The sequence below is a fragment of the Protopterus annectens genome, chromosome 1.part1, assembly GCF_019279795.1.
Source record: "Protopterus annectens isolate FY-2018-M chromosome 1.part1, PAN1.0, whole genome shotgun sequence".
Classification (NCBI taxonomy): domain Eukaryota; kingdom Metazoa; phylum Chordata; order Ceratodontiformes; family Protopteridae; genus Protopterus; species Protopterus annectens.
Window position 1 is genome coordinate 1,241,743,814 of NC_056726.1, and position 18,836 is coordinate 1,241,762,649.

An 18,836-nucleotide genomic window follows, 5' to 3' on the forward strand; every position below is an offset into this window, starting at 1 on the left:
GACAGACCACAGAGGGGTAAATACAGACGCCCAAGAGGCAGAGGACAACCACAAGCCCAGTATAAACCTCGCCAATGGGGCTCTACAACACAGAAGGGAGGAGAAGACAGGTCTCAAACCACCAGAAGGCAAACTCAATGACTTGCACCTCATCTGGCCAAGCACTACTCTCTTGGCAGCCCCCTTGGGGGGAAAACTCGCACTTTTTGCAGACAACTGGCACATTGTCACAAAGGACAAATGGGTCCTAGACATAATTTTACGAGGATACAGATTCCACTTTCACACCTTGCCAATGAAAAGAGGAATGCCAAACCTGCCACAAAATCAAAGGGCAGAGGCACAAAAGCAAATTACAGCTCTCATGAGCTCTCTACTCGAGAGCAAGGCCAAGGATTTTATTCAAGACTCTTTCTAGTGCCCAGAAAGGACAATGCCTGGAGACCAATCCTGGACCTTTCAGTTCTAAACACTTACAAGTACCCAAATTCAAGATGCTAACACTACAGCAGCTACTTCCCATGTTGGGCAAGGAAGCATGGCTAGTTACGTTGGACCTCAAGGAGGCATACCTGCATGTCCCTATCAGACAAAGTTGCAGAAGATACCTCCGTTTCATTGCAGGTTCAACCCATTACCAATTCTCTGCACTGCCCTTTGGCTTATCTACTGCACCCAGAGTTTTCACAAAATGCCTGGCACCAGTAATTGCATTCTGCAGACAAAGAGGAATTCAAATATATCCATACCTGGACGACTGCCTCATCCAAGCAGAAAGCAAAGACATTCTCTTACATCATCTGGCCTTTGTAAAGCATCTAATAAACTGCCTGGGGTACACAGTCAACGAAAAGAAGTCAAAACTAGTACCCTCACAAAAAAATTACATTCCTGGGTGCCAGCTTGAATACAACGGCCCAGAAGGATTCTCTTACGCCAGACAATCAACTACAACTGACTCAATATTTCAAGACAATGGCAACAAAGACCCAATTAACTGCAAGAAAAATTCTGCAAGCTTTGGGCTTCATGGCATCTTGCATACTAATAATACCATTTGCAAAGCTGCATATGAGGAAATTACAGTAGTACCTAAAAAGCGTATGGTCTCAACACTGCCACAGCTTGGACACAATGATATCTCTCATTCCCTGCCTACAACAGGAATTTCTATGGTGGTCACAGGCATGTCACCGCAACAAGGGTCAGCCTTTCACCTTGCCAGCAGCCAGGCAAACTATCACAACAGATGCTTCAGACTACGTCTGGGGGGCACACATGGCAGGACAATGCATTCAAGGCCTGTGGACTGCAGATCAAAGAAATCTGTACATAAATCAAAAAAGAGATGCTAGCTGTACAGAAAGCTCTGACAGCCTTCAAGGATCTATTACATCCAGGACAACTTGCAATAAAGACGGACAACGCCACAGTAATGTGGTACATAAACAAACAAGGGGATACACATTCTTACCCACTATGCAGGCAAGCAATGACCTTATGGAACACAGCTTTGGCCTACCAAGTCCAGTTACAAGCTCAATTCCTGCCAGGACAGAAGAACACATTGGCAGATGACCTCAGCAGAAACATCAAGGATCCCCACGAGTGGAAACTATATCCACAAATATTTGCAATGATAACTCAAAAATGGGGCCTTCCAGGCATAGACCTGTTTGACAGTCCTCAAAACTATCAACTGACAAAATTTTGTACAAGGACATTTCACCATCAAACTTGGAAAGTGGACTCTCTCTCTTTCAGTTGGAAAAACCTGACAGTATATGCCTTCCCTCCATTGCCTCTCCTCACAAAGGTTCTTTTGAAAGTCAAAAAGGAGAGACCACAACTGATTTTCATAGCCCCAGACTGGCCACACCAGCACTGGTATCCGCTATTGAATAATATGGCCCACAGCCCACCATGGATATTGCCTCAAATCCCCCATTTGCTCACACAACAAAACAATCAGATTCTTCACAGCCAGCTCAAAACTTTAAATCTGGCTGCATGGCAAATCTTTTAAGCATCCAACCAGCACCTCTTTCACAAGCAGTTCTGGATGTTATTCTGGAAGCCAGGAGGCCAAGCACCAGGAAGGCTTATTCGGACAAATGGAAAAGGTTTTGTGTCTGGAACCAAGCTAAAGGCCAAGACACAATTCAGCCTCACATGCCTCACATTCTACAGTATTTAACTAAGATGTTGCACAAAGGACTTTCTTTTTCATCAATTAAGATCCATGCTTCGGCTATTTCAGCTCACTACAACACGGATCCACCTTTATTTTCACATCCTCTTCTAAGGCAGTTCCTCAGAGGGGCAAAAAACATTAGACCACCTAGGAGAGCTCCTGCACCAACATGGGACCTCAATTTTGTTCTGGAAAAACTAACGCTACCTCCCTTTGAACCAGCTTTCTCTGCAGATCTACAGTTCCTATCATGGAAGACTGCCCTGCTCCTAGCAATAACCTCAGCTAGAAGAGTCTCAGAGTTACAAGCACTAATGGCAGTGGAACCTTTCCTCATTTTTCATCAAGACAGAGTTTCTCTACGAACTAATTTATTTATTTAACATTTTTTTATTTAACATTTTGTTGACCGGGAATGTCCGACTAGGTTCCACAGAGCCTGTTTTCAGCGGAGGCCCGGGGAGAAATGCTCCAGATGCATGTCTTTGGAATGTGGGAGGAAACCGGAGTACCCGGAGGAAACCCATGCGAACACAGGGAGAACATGCAAACTCCACACAGAAGGCACCCCAGCCGAGAATTGAACCAGAGAACCTCTTGCTGTGAGGCAACAACGTTAACCGCTGCACCACTGCGCCGCCCAATCCTTCCTTTATGCCTAAGGTGGTTTCCAGTGTAGCTTTAAATCAAACCATCCATTTACCCACCTTCTTCCCCAATCCACAGAACAAAGGTGAGAGACTCCTGCATTCCTTGTACATTCACAGGCAGCTTCGTTACTATTTGGACAAAACTAAGGCTTTCAGAAAATCTGACCAGCTCTTTGTATCCTATGCTACAGCTTTTCAAGGGAAGGCTATTTCAAAGCAAACCATTTCTAAATGGATAGGTCAATGCATACGTTTCTGCTATACACATCATGGGAAACCAGTTCCTGCTACCATTAGATCCCACTCTACCAGGGCTACAGCTACCTCTACAGCCTTTTTCAGGGGGGTTCCAACCAAGGAAATTTTAGAAGCTGCAACTTGGAGTTCAGTACACACCTTTACCAAACACTATCACTTACCTCTTTACTCAAAGTCCAGGGCGGGCTTCGCCACTGCAGTTCTGCAGGGCCTTATAGCCTCCACTAACCCTCTATGATACCTCCCCCCTACCTTAGCTTTGGGATTCAACCCAAGTGTGATGACTGCAGCAGGGTAACACTGTGAACATAGTACAGTTTTGTACCTACCATAAATGTAGATGTTCGAGTGTTCACCCTGCTGCAGTCCAGGTTACCCCCCTCCATCCCCTCTGATCTACTGGCTAAATCTCTTCTATGCCTTACTGATGTATTTGCTTATAGCTGAAGGGATTTTGTGTTTGTGCTGTGGTTACTCCTTTTGGTATTAATTTCTGACCGCCTTTTTGGGGGCACCTGAAATCTGGGGCAAGAAAAACTGAAGAAAATGGTGTCGGTTGCAGTATGTATACCCCTGGCACACTGACGTCAGGGAAGAGGCGACAGCAACCGACCCCGGACCAAGACTGTGGAATTCCGGCCGACTGCGGGACCGCCTGACGACAGGATAACCCAAGTGTGATGACTGCAGCAGGGTGAACAGTCGAACATCTACATTTATGGTAGGTACAAAACTGTACTTATCTATGGTGGGCAAAGGCCTGTCACCAAAACATGGGACGGCCCTTCACTCTATCCCCTGCCAGCCAAACCTTAAAAACAGACGCATCAGATTATGCCTGGGGGGCCCACATGGCAGGAAGATGCATTCAGGGCATATGGGCATCAAATCAAATGCATCTTCATATCAACCAGAAAGAGATGCTAGCTGTTCAAAATGCCCTAACAGCCTTCAAGGACTTGCTTCATCCAGGACAACTACTGATAAAGACGGACAACACCACAGTCATGTGGTATATAAACAAGCAAGGGGGCACACACTCATACCCCCTTTGCAGATTAGCCGTGGCACTGTGGGACACAGCTTTGACCTACAAAATAAATCTTCAAGCTCAATTCCTGCCTGGAAAACAGAACACTCTGGCAGAAGATTTATGCAGAAACCTTATGGATCCTCACGAGTGGAAACTAAATCCACAAGTATTCAGCATGATAACAGAGAAATGGGGGAGCCCAGATATAGATCTATTTGCCTCTCCTCAAAATTATCAATTGAAAAGATTCTGCGCAAGGATTTATCACAGACAAGTATGGAAAGTGGACGCCCTATCCTTCAGTTGGGAAAACCCGTCAGTTTATGCCTTTCCTCCTCTGCCTCTTCTATCCAAGGTCCTCCTAAAAGTCAGACAAGAGAAGCCAAAGATGATATTAATTGCCCGGGACTGGCCCCGCCAATACTGGTACCCAATCCTAAGGAACGTATCTCAATACCCAGCTTGGACCTTGCCTCAAAGACCACAGTTACTGTCCCAGCAAAACAATCAGATCCTGCACAATCAACTGCAGACTCTGAACCTGGCAGCATGGCTAATCATGTAGTCATGCGAACGACACCTCTCAGTAAAGCTGTGATGGATGTCATTTTGGAAGCCAGAAGGCCTAGTACTAGAAAATCTTATGCTGACAAATTGAAGAGATTCTGTGCTTGGAATCAAGCATAAGGAACTGATGCAGCAGAACCACATATTCCTCAGATATTACAATACTTAACTGAGATGCCTGACAAAGGCCTATCTTTCTCATCAATCAAAATCAATGCCTCTGCCATTTCGGCTCATTACAATACAGAGCCACCAATCTTTTCTCATCCTTTACTAAAGCAGTATCTTAGAGGAGCCAAAAACCTAAGGCCTCCTAGAAGTTCACCATTACCTGCATGGGACCTCAATTATGTGTTGGAAAAGCTCACCCTGCCTCCATTTGAACCAGCCGCTACCGCTGATATAAAGTTCTTATCATGGAAGACAGCTCTGCTACTAGCAATTACTTCAGCAAGAAGGGTTTCAGAGCTACAGGCCCTCATGGCTGTAGAGCCTTTTATAATATTTTACCCAGACAGGGTGTCTCTAAGGACAAATCCTACTTTTATGCCTAAGGTGGTTTCCAGTGTGGCTCTTAACCAAACAATTCATCTGCCAACTTCTTATCCAAATCTGCAGAACAAAGGGGGAGAATTCTGCATTCCTTGGACGTACACAGACAGCTAAGATTCTATTTGAGCAGGACAAAAGCTCTAAGAAAGACTGAGCAATTACTAGTGTCATATGCTGCAGGATCAGAAGGAAAAGCTATCTCAAAGCAGACAATTTCAAAGTGGATAAACCACTGCATCTGTTTCTACTACTTACACCATGGTAAACCTGTGCCCAAGGGCATTAGGTCTCATTCCACCAGGGCTGCAGCTACTTCGGCAGCCTTTCTCAGAGGAGTACCAACCAAAGACATTCTAGAGGCTGCTACTTGGAGATGTCCTTCAAGGATGCATCTGCAGTCATCACATATGGGTTGTCCTGCCTCAGGCAGCCCTTCGGTCGGCCGGATTCCAAAGTCTGGGTCTGGCCTCGGCTGATGTCGCACTTTCCCCGACGTCAGAGCATCTGGGGTATAAAAGCATCAGCCGACGCCATCTTCCCCAGTCTTTCTTGCCGCGTGGTGCCCGAAGCAGAAGCAGTTTGCAAGTGCCGGTCGGCCAGCTCCTGTGATTCAGCTACTGAAGACTTCGAAAAAGCTAAGTACCCCATTGGGGACTCTTTCTTGCCTCAGCCGATGTCAGATAAAGTTAATAATTGTTTAACTTGTGGGAAACAAATACCTCATAAGGATTTCCACTCTTACTGCCTCCCTTGCGTAGGCCCAGACCACGACGTCTCGGCCTGTTCAGCCTGTGCTTCCTTCAACCGACGAACTCTTAGACGTCGGTCGGAGTTTGCAGAGGAATTCTTTGGGGCTAGCTTTGCTTACAAGATGCCGTCGGAGACTCCGACTTCGCATTTAGTTAAAAAGCGGAAGGACAAGGACCGACACACACGGGCCGCGGTTTCGGCTGAAACCACGGTCAGGCCTACCGCGAGTGTCTCGGTCTCGGCTGAAACCGAGTCCTTGGTTCTTCCTATTACCGAAACCGCACAACCAACTACCTCGGCCCCGGAGGCCCCGGCTGAGTCGGTTATTGAATTGCCTATTGAAACCGGTGTCCAGGGACCTTCCGACACCATTCCTACAAGTCTACTCCTGCACATGGTGCAGCCAGACCCCCTGCATCCATGTCCATTAAGGCTTTTTCTAGGGCTAAAGCTGCTAAACTTACTAAAGTTTTGCCTCCCAAGGTTTCCTCTCAGAGACCTTCTACTGGCTCACAGATTCTTAGCCTAGCAGAGGATCTTATCTCATTAATTAGAGGTTCTCAACCTCATCCGGACAGGGGCTCTCAACCACCTCCAGACAAAAGGCCCAGTGTTGAGCCCTCTGACCACCACTCCTCAGATGAGTCCACTGATGGCTCTGCTCTGTCAGACCCCCAGGAGGAGGCTTATTCGGCCTACGAGGATTCTGATGCTGAAGAATCTATTCCCTCGGCCTCCCCTCCTGAAGAGTTTTCCTTTGGAGAGACACTACACTCTATGAGAGAACATTTTCAATGGCAGGGTCAGGAATTCTCTGATTCTAGAAAGAGATTAAGGACCTTTTTACATTTACCTCAGCATAGGCCTTTAGCTATACCTCCTGTTTTGAATGTTATTGATGATGTGTACTCTGATGCTAGTACAGCCCCTTACTCTCTCCCTCCGGCACCTGCCAAATCTGATAGGTACTACAGGGTCCCGTATTCACATCTACACCTGTACAAGGCCCACTCTGCTGATCCAGAAACTATTTCCCAGGGCCCAAAAGGGGTTGCAGCTGCCACTGCTAAAAATCCTCTACCCTCTGAAAGGGAGTCCAGAGCTTTAGAGAGATGGGGTAAGAAAGTGTATACTTCTGCAACTCTTTCCATGAGGGCATTAAATTGTCAATTTCATATGATACAGTACCAAGAGTATTTGTTAGATGAATTGCATAAGAAACTGTCCTCTTCTGAACCCCTTGATCGCAAATCCCTTCAGGATCTGGTGCATAACTCCCAGCAGGTTAGTAACCATTTCTTGCAGTGTGGTTATGATGCATTGGAAGCTTCATGTAGGTCAGCTATGACTGGTGCAGTTATACGTAGGCATGCCTGGCTGAAGGAACAATCTTTACCAGACCATGTTAAAGCTAAACTTTTGGATGCTCCTATGGAAAAGCAAAAATTATTTGGTTCCACGGCTCAAGAGGTTTTAAAGAAATTTGAAGAAAAGGCAAAATCTGTGCAAACAGTCAAAGACTTTCTGCAAGTCCAACCACTGAGATTCAGCAGAAATTGGCCTACTAAGAATTGGTCCTTTCCGGACTCAGACAGATCTCAGAGAGGCAAGAATAGGCGTGCCAGAGGTAGAGGGCAAGCTAGAGGCTCCTACAGAGGCCATCAGTGGCAGCCTCCCAACCAGAGAGGTAGTGCAGGAACCACAACTGCTACACCAGGACAGACTCAATTACTTTATTTTGACTCCGACCAGGGCTCAATTAGAAGCACCTTTGGGCGGAAAGCTTTCTTTATTCTCAAAAAATTGGCACAGCATTACAAGGGACACATGGACACTGCAAATAATAGACAAAGGATACAGGTTCCATTTCCACACATTGCCAAAAAGAAAAGGAATGCCAGACCTGCCACCAAATCAGAGGGCAGAGGCTTTGAAGCAAATTACCAAATTAATACAAATGAAAGCCATAGAAAAGGTACCTCTTTCAGAACAAGGCCAAGGATTTTACTCCAGATTATTCCTTGTTCCAAGAAAAGAAAATCAATGGAGGCCTATTCTCGACTTGTCTGCACTGAATACTTACCTCATTGTGCCAAAATTCAAAATGCTGACTCTACAGCAACTCCTTCCCATGCTGGGCAAGGGGTACTGGCTGGTGACTCTAGACCTCAAGGAGGCATACCTGCATGTCCCTATTCGACAAAGTTGCAGAAGACACATCAGATTTCTTGCAGGGTCAGAGCATTATCAATTCTCAGCATTGCCCTTTGGCTTATCTACTGTGCCCAGAGTATTCACGAAATGCCTGGCATCAGTAATTGCACACTGCAGACTTCAGGGGATTCAAATCTACCCATATCTGGATGACTGCCTTATACAAGCGGACAACAAGAAAATTTTGTTAAAGGACTTGGACTATGCCATCCACCTACTACAGGCCTTGGGATATACAGTCAACATCCAAAAATCAAGACTTGTTCCATCCCAAAGAATAACCTTTCTGGGTGCGGATCTAGACACAACCACCCAAATGGCCTTTCTCACAGAAGAAAAGCAAAAACAACTACCGGATTACTTCAAGAATCTGACAAGACAAACTCAGCTGACTGCAAGGAAAATCCTGCAGGCCCTGGGTTACATGGCATCTTGCATTCTTCTGATTCTGCAAGCAAGGCTGCATATGAGAAAATTACAATGGTACCTAAGGAGTGTATGGACTCAGCACAGTCACAGCTTAGAAACTTTGATCCCACTCATTCCATGCCTTCAAAAGGAATTTCTGTGGTGGGCTCAAGCCTGCCAGTCGAACAGCGGGTTGCCCTTCAGTTAACCAAAAGGAAATGCAGGCAGTGATACACGCAATCGAGGCCTTCAAACCTTTCCTTCATCAAGGCCACACCTGCTCATAAGGACAGACAACACCACAGTTATGTGGTACATAAACAAGCAAGGAGGCACCCATTCCTACCCTCTATGCAGACTGGCAATGAATCTATGGGAACTTTCCATGAAACGCAATATACAGCTGCAGTCCCAGTTCGTGCCAGGGAAAGACAATATACTGGCAGACAGCTTAAGCAGACCTACCATGGATGCACACGAATGGATGCTGCACCCAGACATCTTCTTACTCATAACACAATCATGGGGAAGGCCGGAAATAGATCTGTTTGCTTCCCCCCACAATCATCAACTGAAGACATTCTGCTCAAGGACATACCACCCACAAGCATGGAAAGTGGACGCTCTCTCTTTCAGCTGGAAAGCTCTAACAGTCTATGCTTTCCCACCTCTCCCATTAATGACCAAGGTTTTACTGAAGATCAGGGCAGAGCAGCCCAGAGTGATTCTGATAGCTCCAAACTGGCCAAGGCAGCACTGGTACCCACTGTTAAAGAGCATGTCACAGACGAAACCGTGGCCTCTCCCCCTATGGCCACTTCTACTAACGCAGCACAAGTTCAAGACTCTGCATTCCAACCTGAAAACCTTGCAGCTAACTGCCTGGAGAATACCATGACTCCTACTCAGGATAACCTATCCCAGAGAGTGAAGGATATTATTATGGAAGCTCGCCGGCCTTCCACAAGGAAGGCATATTCAGCAAAATGGAAAATATTTCACACTTGGAACACAACAAAAGGCCTAGATGTGACAGTGATGAACATGGCACATATACTGGAATATTTGGCAGAATTGTTCCACAATGGCCTGTCTTACTCTTCCATTAAGATACATGCCTCAGCAATTTCAGCAGAATACAATGTTAATCCACCTGTCTTCTCACATCCTCTCCTAAGACAGTTTCTAAGAGGAATCAAAAACATCAATCCTCCAAGGAAACCACCTCTACCTACTTGGGACCTTAACTTTGTGTTGGAAAAACTAATACTTCCTCCCTTTGAACCAACAGCATCGGCGGATCTACAGTTTCTGTCTTGGAAAACTGCATTCCTTCTGGCCATAACCTCAGCAAGAAGAGTATCTGAGTTACAAGCTTTAATGGCAGAGCAGCCATTTCTTATCTTTCATCAAGACAGTTTCTTTGAGAACCAATCCTACATTTATGCCAAAGGTGGTATCCAGGGTATCCTTCAACCAAGCAATTCACTTGCCTACATTCTTCCCAAAACCACAAAATAAAGGGAAGAAACTTCTGCACACCCTGGACATACACAGACAATTGCGCTACTACTTGGACCGAACTAAAAGTTACAGAAAGAGTGACCAGTTGTTTGTAGCATATGCTGCTGGGGCACAAGGAAAAGCAATTTCCAAGCAGACAATTTCAAAATGGATAGGAAATTGCATTCGTTTTTGTTACTCCTTTCATGGAAAAACTGTGCCAGGAAACATTAGACCTCATTCCACGAGAGCCACAGCCACCACCACAGCTTTCCTAAGAGGGGTGGCTACCAAGGACATTTTAGAAGCTGCTACATGGAGCTCCGTGCATACATTTGCCAAGCATTACAATTTACCTTTATACTCCAGATCCAGAGCAGGCTTTGCTATGGCAGTCCTGCAGGGTATATTAACTACACCTTCATTTACTTAGTACCTCCACCCCCAGATTGGCTATGGTATTCTACCCATATGTGATGACTGCAGATGCATCCTTGAAGGACATAGTACAGTTTTGTACCTACCATAAATGTAGATGTCCGATAGGTATGCATCTGCAGTCAGGTTTACCCTCCCTCCTTCCCCTCTGTGGTATTCCTAGGGTGCTTACCCCTCTATTAGCTAGCTGGGGGATCTATTATGGTGTATTTGTTTGTATATATATATATATATATATATATATATATATATATATATATATATATATATATATATATATATATATATATATATTTTTTTTTTTGCAAATGTTTGGAATTTTATTGCAATTTTATTGCATTTCCCCAAATTTAGCCTTCCTAGAGGGCACCTGGCATCTGGGGCAAGAAAAACTGAGGAAGATGGCGTTGGCTGATGCTTTTATACCCCAGACGCTCTGACGTCGGGGAAAGTGCGACATCAGCCGAGGCCAGACCCAGACTTTGGAATCCGGACGACCGAAGGGCTGCCTGAGGCAGGACAACCCATATGTGATGACTGCAGATGCATACCTATCGGACAACTACATTTATGGTAGGTACAAAACTGTACTTTCTGTTCACACCTTTACAAAGCATTACCATTTGCCTCTCTACTCTTAAGTCCAGGGCTGGCTTTGCCACTGCAGTGCTGCAGGGCCTTATAGCCGCACCTAATGCTGTTTAGCTCCAGCCTCCCAACCATAGCTTTGGGATTCTACCCAAATGTAATGACTGCAACAGTGAAACACGAAGAACATAGTACAGTTGTGTATACTTACCATAAATGTAGATGTTTGAGTGTATTCACTGTTGCAGTCCAGGTTACCCTCCCGCCATCCCCCTGTCATTTTGGAGTTTATCTTTCCTTCTCTATCTTCTACAACCTATGTGATGTATTTGCTTGTAGATGAGGGTAAAGTTTATATTGATGCATGTGTATATGTATATATATATATATATATATATATATATATATATGTATATATATATATATATATATATATATTTTTTTTGCTACCTTTTTGGGGGCACCTGACATCGGGGGCAAGAAAAACTAAAGAAAATGGCATCGGCTGCATGTTTTTTACCCCTGGTGACCTGACGTCATGGAAGAGGAGACAGCAACCAATGCAGGACCCAAGTCTTTGGAATTCAGGCCAACTGAGGGCAACCTGCCAGCAGATTACCCAAATGTAATGACTGCAACAGTGAATACACTCAAGCATCTACATTTATGGTAAGTATGCACAACTGTACTTTACCCTCCCTCCAGCCTCCGACGTCTCTTGGCTCTACCTTTCCTTCTTGTTGGTATATTTATTTTTTCTTGTGTATTTGCTTTTTGATGGAGGTTTACCATACCATATAATTGCTTCCTGTTGTGGGGGCACCTGACATCTGAGGCAAGAAAAACTGATGTAATGGCATCGCCTGCATATTTTATACCCCTGGCGTCCTGACGTCAAGGAAGAAGCAACCTCATTCGACGCAGAATCGGAAGACAGTTATATTCAGGCCGGCTGAGGGCTACCTGTAGGCAGATAACCCAAATGTGATGATTGCATCAGTGAATACACTCCAACATCTACATTTATGGTAAGTGTACACAACTGTACTTTATTGCCAATAGTTTTTCCTCTTTGTTTAGCTATACAGAGTGCTTCGTAGTCTTCTTATTAGCAGTGTATAGCCTTAATTATAGTGCTGTTTTTTTCATATTCTGTCAAAGGATTCAAAACCTTCTGGTTTCAAAAAATGCGACTTGTTTTGCCAAAGGATGTCCCTTACGGATGGGCACACGGGTTGTGTATATTGTTTAGGACCTCTTTACCTGCAGAACTCGTGCTCTGTCATGCCTTTAGTTCATGAGTCCTGCAGGAGAGAAGAAACAAGCTTATCTTGCGAGGTTTGCTGAAGAGCCCCATTGATACTGCCATGAAGGGGACTCAGCCAGCTAAAAAAATCGGATAAAGTCAAGCCTTCATCCTCTTCAGCTCCGAGTTTGATCCCGTCTAAGGAAAAGGATAAACCACAAGCTAAGTCAGACCCAACTTTCGGTTCTGAGAAGGCATCTGCACCTACAGCTCTATCTGTGTCTTTGGAGCCAGTAAGCTCCCATAAGCATTCCAGGTCTCCTACCTTGGAACTGGTGCGGTCCGCTCCACAGTCTCCATTGTTGCAATCTGTGGTGGGCAGTCACCGGTCTTTGACACACTCCTCTCGGTCATCCAGGAGCCTTTCGGATGATAATGTGCAGAGGGTGGTAAAGAGGTTTCTTAAGACACCATCACTAGCCAAAATACTTTTGGGCCCATCCCAGATGGAAATGGTGCTGACAGCCCAAACAACACCTGTCTTGATTCCTCCTCTGAGTTCGGAGCCGGAGTGCATGGAAGTCGTAATGGTGGAAACATCAGTTCCAGTAACCTCCTCTAGTTTTTCGGTTCCGACTAACTCTCTGATCTCCTCGATACTTCCTTCTGTTGAAGGATCTGGAGGTGAACGCTCCCTCGTCGACTCCGAGGGGGGAGTGGCATTGGACCCTTATCCGTCCCTACTCTCCCTCTCGGAGGTTCGGTGCAGGGCCGCTCGGCTCCTACATCGGCTTCGCAGCCATTGCCCTCGGTTTGGAGGAAGTCTCCTGCTTCTTCAGAGCCGGAGATTCTTTCGGGTCGAGACCGCGACAGCTTCGAGGTGATGAGGAGCATGCTGTCTGCTGAGACAGCTCCACCCTTAGCTCCATTGGCTCCTTTGCCCTCTGTGCCGGTATCTGTCTCTGAACCTCCCCTCCACCCCAAGCGTAGGGAACCCATGCTCCAGGATGCCCCATTGGGCGATCCCATCTCGTCCAAAACCTCCCTTGAGCACCCCTCGGAGGAGGACTTGCAAGAGGAAGCACGTGGACTCCCCTGAGTCCTTGATATCAGACACAAACTTGGATGACTCAGAATGGTCCCCACGGTACCCCTCTGAAGATGTCTCTTTTTCAGACATCCTAGAAATCCTTAGACAGAGGGGTGACTGGAAGTCCTTTGCCCTTTCTGAAGAAGAGTCTGTATACCTGGATGCATTCATTTCCCGACCCTCCACCTCTTGGGTATCTACTCCTTTCAACCCACTATTGCACGTAGTGAGCCGGATATCTTGGAGCTCTCCAGACATGATAGAACCAGTTCTGAGGAGGCCCAATAAATTCATTACAGCCCCTGAAGACAGGCTCTTTTTATCTAAAGGTGTTCCTGTTGATGCTGATGGTGGTGGCAGCAGCCACCAAGAAGGAATTGGAGGAAACTTCATCTGTCCATCCGCCGAACAAAGACTCTCGTACGGTGGACAGATACGGAAAGCGTATGTTTTCTTCAGCGACCTTTACACTGAGGTCGCTGAACTATTTGTCCTACTTTACAAGGCTTCAAAGGGATCTACTCAAAGAGATAGGAGACACCTTACAGGGTCCTACAACTGCAGGAGCCTCGGACAAGGCGGCTTCTCAGCTCGTGACCCTGACTTCAGTGGTTAACTCCTCCATGCGGTTCATTTCTTATGCAGCTGATGGAGCATGCAGGGCGGCAGGCACAGGGGTAGCCTTATGCAGACACTCATGGATGCGCCTTTGTCATTTTACAGAGCCCTTCAAGTCTTCCTTTACCAATGCTCCCTTTGACAGCTCGTCCTTGTTCGGGCCTCAGGTAAGAGGCTCTTACCAGGTGTGAACAAGATGGCAAAACTCTCTCTGCCATGGGAGTACGTTTTTCTGTTCCATCTAGGCCCTGTCCCAAAGGCCAGAAGAGCAGAAAGATGTGGTTCCGGAAATCCCAGGGAGCTTCCCCTGACACATGTGGAGAATTTTCCCCCAGAGCAGAGGGGGAAATAACAATGGAAGACCCCAACCTCGCAGCAGGGGGGGGGGTGTCCGCAGAACCAGGGCTACAGAGATAACTTCTCTGGTAGGCACTTCTAGCACTCCTGAAGTGAGGCCTGACTGTCCGACTCTGGAGACAGTCGGGGGGAGATTATCCCAAAAGCCTGGCAGACTATCACAGAAGATACATGGGTACTGTCCGTAATATCAGGAGGTTACAATATCCCCTTCTCAGAACCTCCCCTATCAAAAAGACATTCCCCATGCACTGATCCAACTCTCGCATATCATTAATGTCAAAGTGTGATCATTTTGTGTGTGTTGGTGAGAGATGATCAACCTTCAGCCTAATGTCTATAGTAAAAGTTAATTGATAAAATTCAAAAAGGAATTCTGAACATTGGGTCTTTCAAACAGAGTCATCATTCTATGGAGCACTTTTACCCAACATACCCTGCCAAAGTTAGAGTCATCATTCTATGGAGCACTTTTACCCAACATACCCTGCCAAAGTATTTTTTTCTCGTAGCAAGTTACATACTATACCAGCATCAGTCAGAACTTAACCATAAGCCTGTTTGCATCAGTTGCAGGTAAACAGTGCACCTTTTCAGTAACCATCAGCTTTTTGTTGAAACCAGTTCAACCCACCATTTTCTCCTTCGCCAAGTCCAGAAAGTCATTGCTTTTTTTTCTGCTGGTAATCCAAGAAGCCATAAATGTCATCCAGCTGTTGCTCAGTATACGTTTCAGTTAATATATCTCTAATTTTACTGTAATTCTTCTGCATTGACAACATGGTGTTCTGCTGTTGTAAGTAGTGAACTTTTTAGCTTCAACTACTTCCAGTTGCCTTTTTTTAATATATTTGTTTACTTAGGTTCATAGGTAGGTACTAGGCTATTGGCCCTAGGGCCCATACAAGCCTAGCCAAAAAATATACCCTGGTTTTCGCCACCCAAGAAAATTATTTTCCTGTGTCCCTGTCGAGCAGAGCCACAGAAGTGATCCCCGGGGTGAATTTCCCATTTCCCATCCAGTCATCAAGATTTTTCTTGAAGAGTGCTAATGAGGAGCTCTGTTTGACATAGATAGGTAGTCTGTTCCAGAGTATGGGAAGTCTCTGGGACAGGAATCTATCCCTCCAGCATGTTCTGTTTATTGTGGTGACAAGGTTATGGTCCCTAGAGCGTGTAGCTCGGAGGGATTGGGATTTCTTTAAGTGGAGCATGTCCAACAGCTCTGGGTTTGACATAGCTTTGTATGTTAGGCAGAGACCGCCCCTGAGTAGACGATATGCGATGGAGTAAAGCTGTAGTTTTTTTAGACGGTCTACATAGGGCATCTGTTTGAGGCCAGTAATCCTCTTTGTGAGGTATTTCTGTGATCTTTCCAGTTGTTGTAGTTGTCTTCTGAGGTACATACCAAAAGGGGCATTGTACTCTATAATGGGTCTAATGAGTGATGAGTAGAGGGGAACAATGACCTCTTTTTTTCTGGATGAGAATCCTTTTGTGATGAGATGAGCCATAAAGAAGGATTTCCTGACCACTGTAGCGATGTGATTATCAAAGGAGAGACTACTGTCCAGTTGTGTCCCAAGGTCTCTTATCACATTTTGGGCATTAAGTAGACTACCAGCTATGTGGTAGTTCATGGGTACAGAGTTTTTACCAAAGGGGATGACAATACACTTTTTGGCATTGAGCTTCAGGCCATGGCTTTGACACCAGGTATCTGTCTCAGTGAGGCCCTTTTGTAGTTTGTCCACATCGTTAGGAGTTTCGATTATGGCTCCTAGTTTGCAGTCATCTGCAAACTTTGTTAGGCAAAGACCTTCTGTGTTGGCCTGCACTTCAGAGAAGTAGATACCAAACAGGAGAGGACCCAGGACTGAACCCTGTGGTACTCCACTTGTCACTGGTCTGATGTCGGATTTGGAATCCGCTACTTTCACAGTGTGGGTTCTGTCCGTGAGCCATTTGGCAACCCATCTTGTGACATAGGGATTTATACCTAGTTTAGTGAACTTACCTATAATTCCAGAGTGGGGGATGGTGTCAAAAGCCTTGGCGAGATCTAGATGAGCTGTGTGAACCATTTTACCCTCGTCTATGGCTTTGGTGACTGCTTCAGAGAAGTCAGTCAGGTTTAGGAGACATGATCTGCCTTTTACAAATCCAAACTGAGTAGGGTCCAGACTTTGGAGATTACCAATGTCTTTGTTTATGAGTTCCACAATGATACGTTCCATGGCCTTGCAGACCAGGCTCGTCAGGCTAATGGGGCGGTAGTTCCCAGGGTCCGTCGTGGCTCCCCTTTGTGGAGTGGGATAACTGTCGCGGTGAGCCATTCAGTGGGTTCAAAGCCTGAGGTGAGGCTATGATTGAACATGGTACTTAGGTAGGCTGCCAGTTCATTCTGTAGTTCGTGTAGAACGCAACCTGGGATATTGTCAGGTCCCATGGATGCTGTGTTCTTGGCTTTGGAGAGTGTGTTTTTTACCTGTGCAGCCGTGATTATAGGAACTTTGCATTCTTCCGGTATAGAGATGGGCCCTCTAGGGGGTGAGAGGGGGGGGGGGTAAAGTTAGCACTGAACCTACCTATCTGCTAGGATGTTGGCAACAGTCTCAACTAATGGAGAGTGACTTTTAAACTTCTCCCAACATCCTTAAACCTAGTCTCAGAAGCACTCATTCTCTTGACCATCACTTGTTTAGGCAAGTCCAGAACCAAAGGTGATCTGTACTAGCAACCTTTGCTATCACAGATGTTGTAATTTCAAGTTTTTCTGAAACTTTCAAAATTCATAGCACCACCTCAGAATTTGGTAAGTTTACTAATATGTTTATTGCACTATATTAAAATAAAACCACTTAAAATGCAAGATAACAAACACAGCAACTGTGGAAGACTACCATCTTACTAAAACACTGCAAAATTGCCACATATTCTATTTGCTTTATCTACACGAGGTCGAGGTGTCAGTTGGCCAACTCACAAGATGCCGAAGAGCACAACGATAATCGTTATTTCCCATGGGAAATCACTGCTGGTGTCATTTTTGAGTGTCACTACCACTGATGCCTCTTTTGTGTGAGATTTATCCTTTTTCTAGTTGGTGCAACTGTGGAGTTGGTATATATAAGTTTGGGTGGGGGGGGGTGCATCAATGTTAATTTTTCACCCGTGAGAGTTTCAGCCATTGTTTTTTGGCATTTTTGGTGCCTGACATTCTAATGTTCTAGGTTCTATAGTAGAGATGTTTTATTTACTGTTCTGTACAGCAGAAATAGTTTTGATGTTCATCGTGCATACAGCTGCAGTAATCACAGATGGGTTCTCTGCCGTCAGGCGGTCCCTCGGTCGACCGAATTCCAAAGTCTAGGTCCGGCGTCGGTTGTTGTCGCTTTCTTTCCTGACGTCAGTGCAACAGGGGTATATAGGACACAGCCAACGCCATATTCTCCAGTCTTTTTTGCCGCGCGGTGCCCGAAGCAGAAGCAGTTCGCAAGTGCCGGTCGGCCAGCTCCTGAATTTACGTAAAATTGGAAACCGAAGTCTTCTTTAATGCTAAGTACCCTGTTGGGGAAACTTTTCTTGCCTCAGACCGATGTCAGAAAAAGTTAACAATTGTATTTCTTGTGGGAAGCAAATACCGCATAAGGATTTCCATTCCCTCTGCATACCTTGTTTAGGCCCAGACCACGACGTCTCGGGCTGTCGCTTTTGCGCTACTTTCAATAAATGCACTATTAAGCGTCGGGCGGAGTTCGCCCAACACCTTTTTGGTAAAGCCTTTGATTATAAAATGTCGTCGGAGACTCCGACTACCGTTTTGTCCAAAAAACGCAAGGACAAGGACCGAATCGCGAGGTCCGCGGTCTCCACCGACACCACGCCAAAACCGGCTACACGTGGTCCGGTTCTCAGCGAGACGCCTATGCAGTCCCTGACTACCGACGACACTTCTTTGGCGGTGTCTTCTGTAACCGAGACCTGAACATTAGCAGCCTGAGCAAAAGTTTGGACTGTTAATATTTGTGGAATGAAGAGTGCTAGTGGTTACAAAAAGGAACCACTTTCATTTCAAATGGTCATACTTTTCAAAGCAGTGCTTTTCAGTGTGCTAATTATAAATCAAACTATCTTTCTATATCTGTTTGACTAGCTCTATATTTATCTGAAATTAACTGGCATAGAGCACTGATAAAAGATGACCAAGTTCAGTCTCAACCAGGGAAAGCACTGTGAACTTTGAATGGAATGATCATGCATATTGGAGCAGCTTTTTTCGTTTCAGGTCAAGAAAGCAGGAAGCATATACTGGTCCTCCCAATTTACAGGTATTTGGAATTAAATGGAATATCATGTAATAAAATATA

At 45.5% G+C, this 18,836-nt stretch overlaps 1 protein-coding gene across 1 annotated transcript in view; it reads left to right on the forward strand.

Moving 5' to 3' along the window:
- LOC122809620 (gastrula zinc finger protein XlCGF26.1-like) overlaps window positions 1–18,836 on the forward strand; it is a 508,886-nt gene that overhangs the window by 307,481 nt on the left and 182,569 nt on the right. The window lies entirely within an intron of this gene.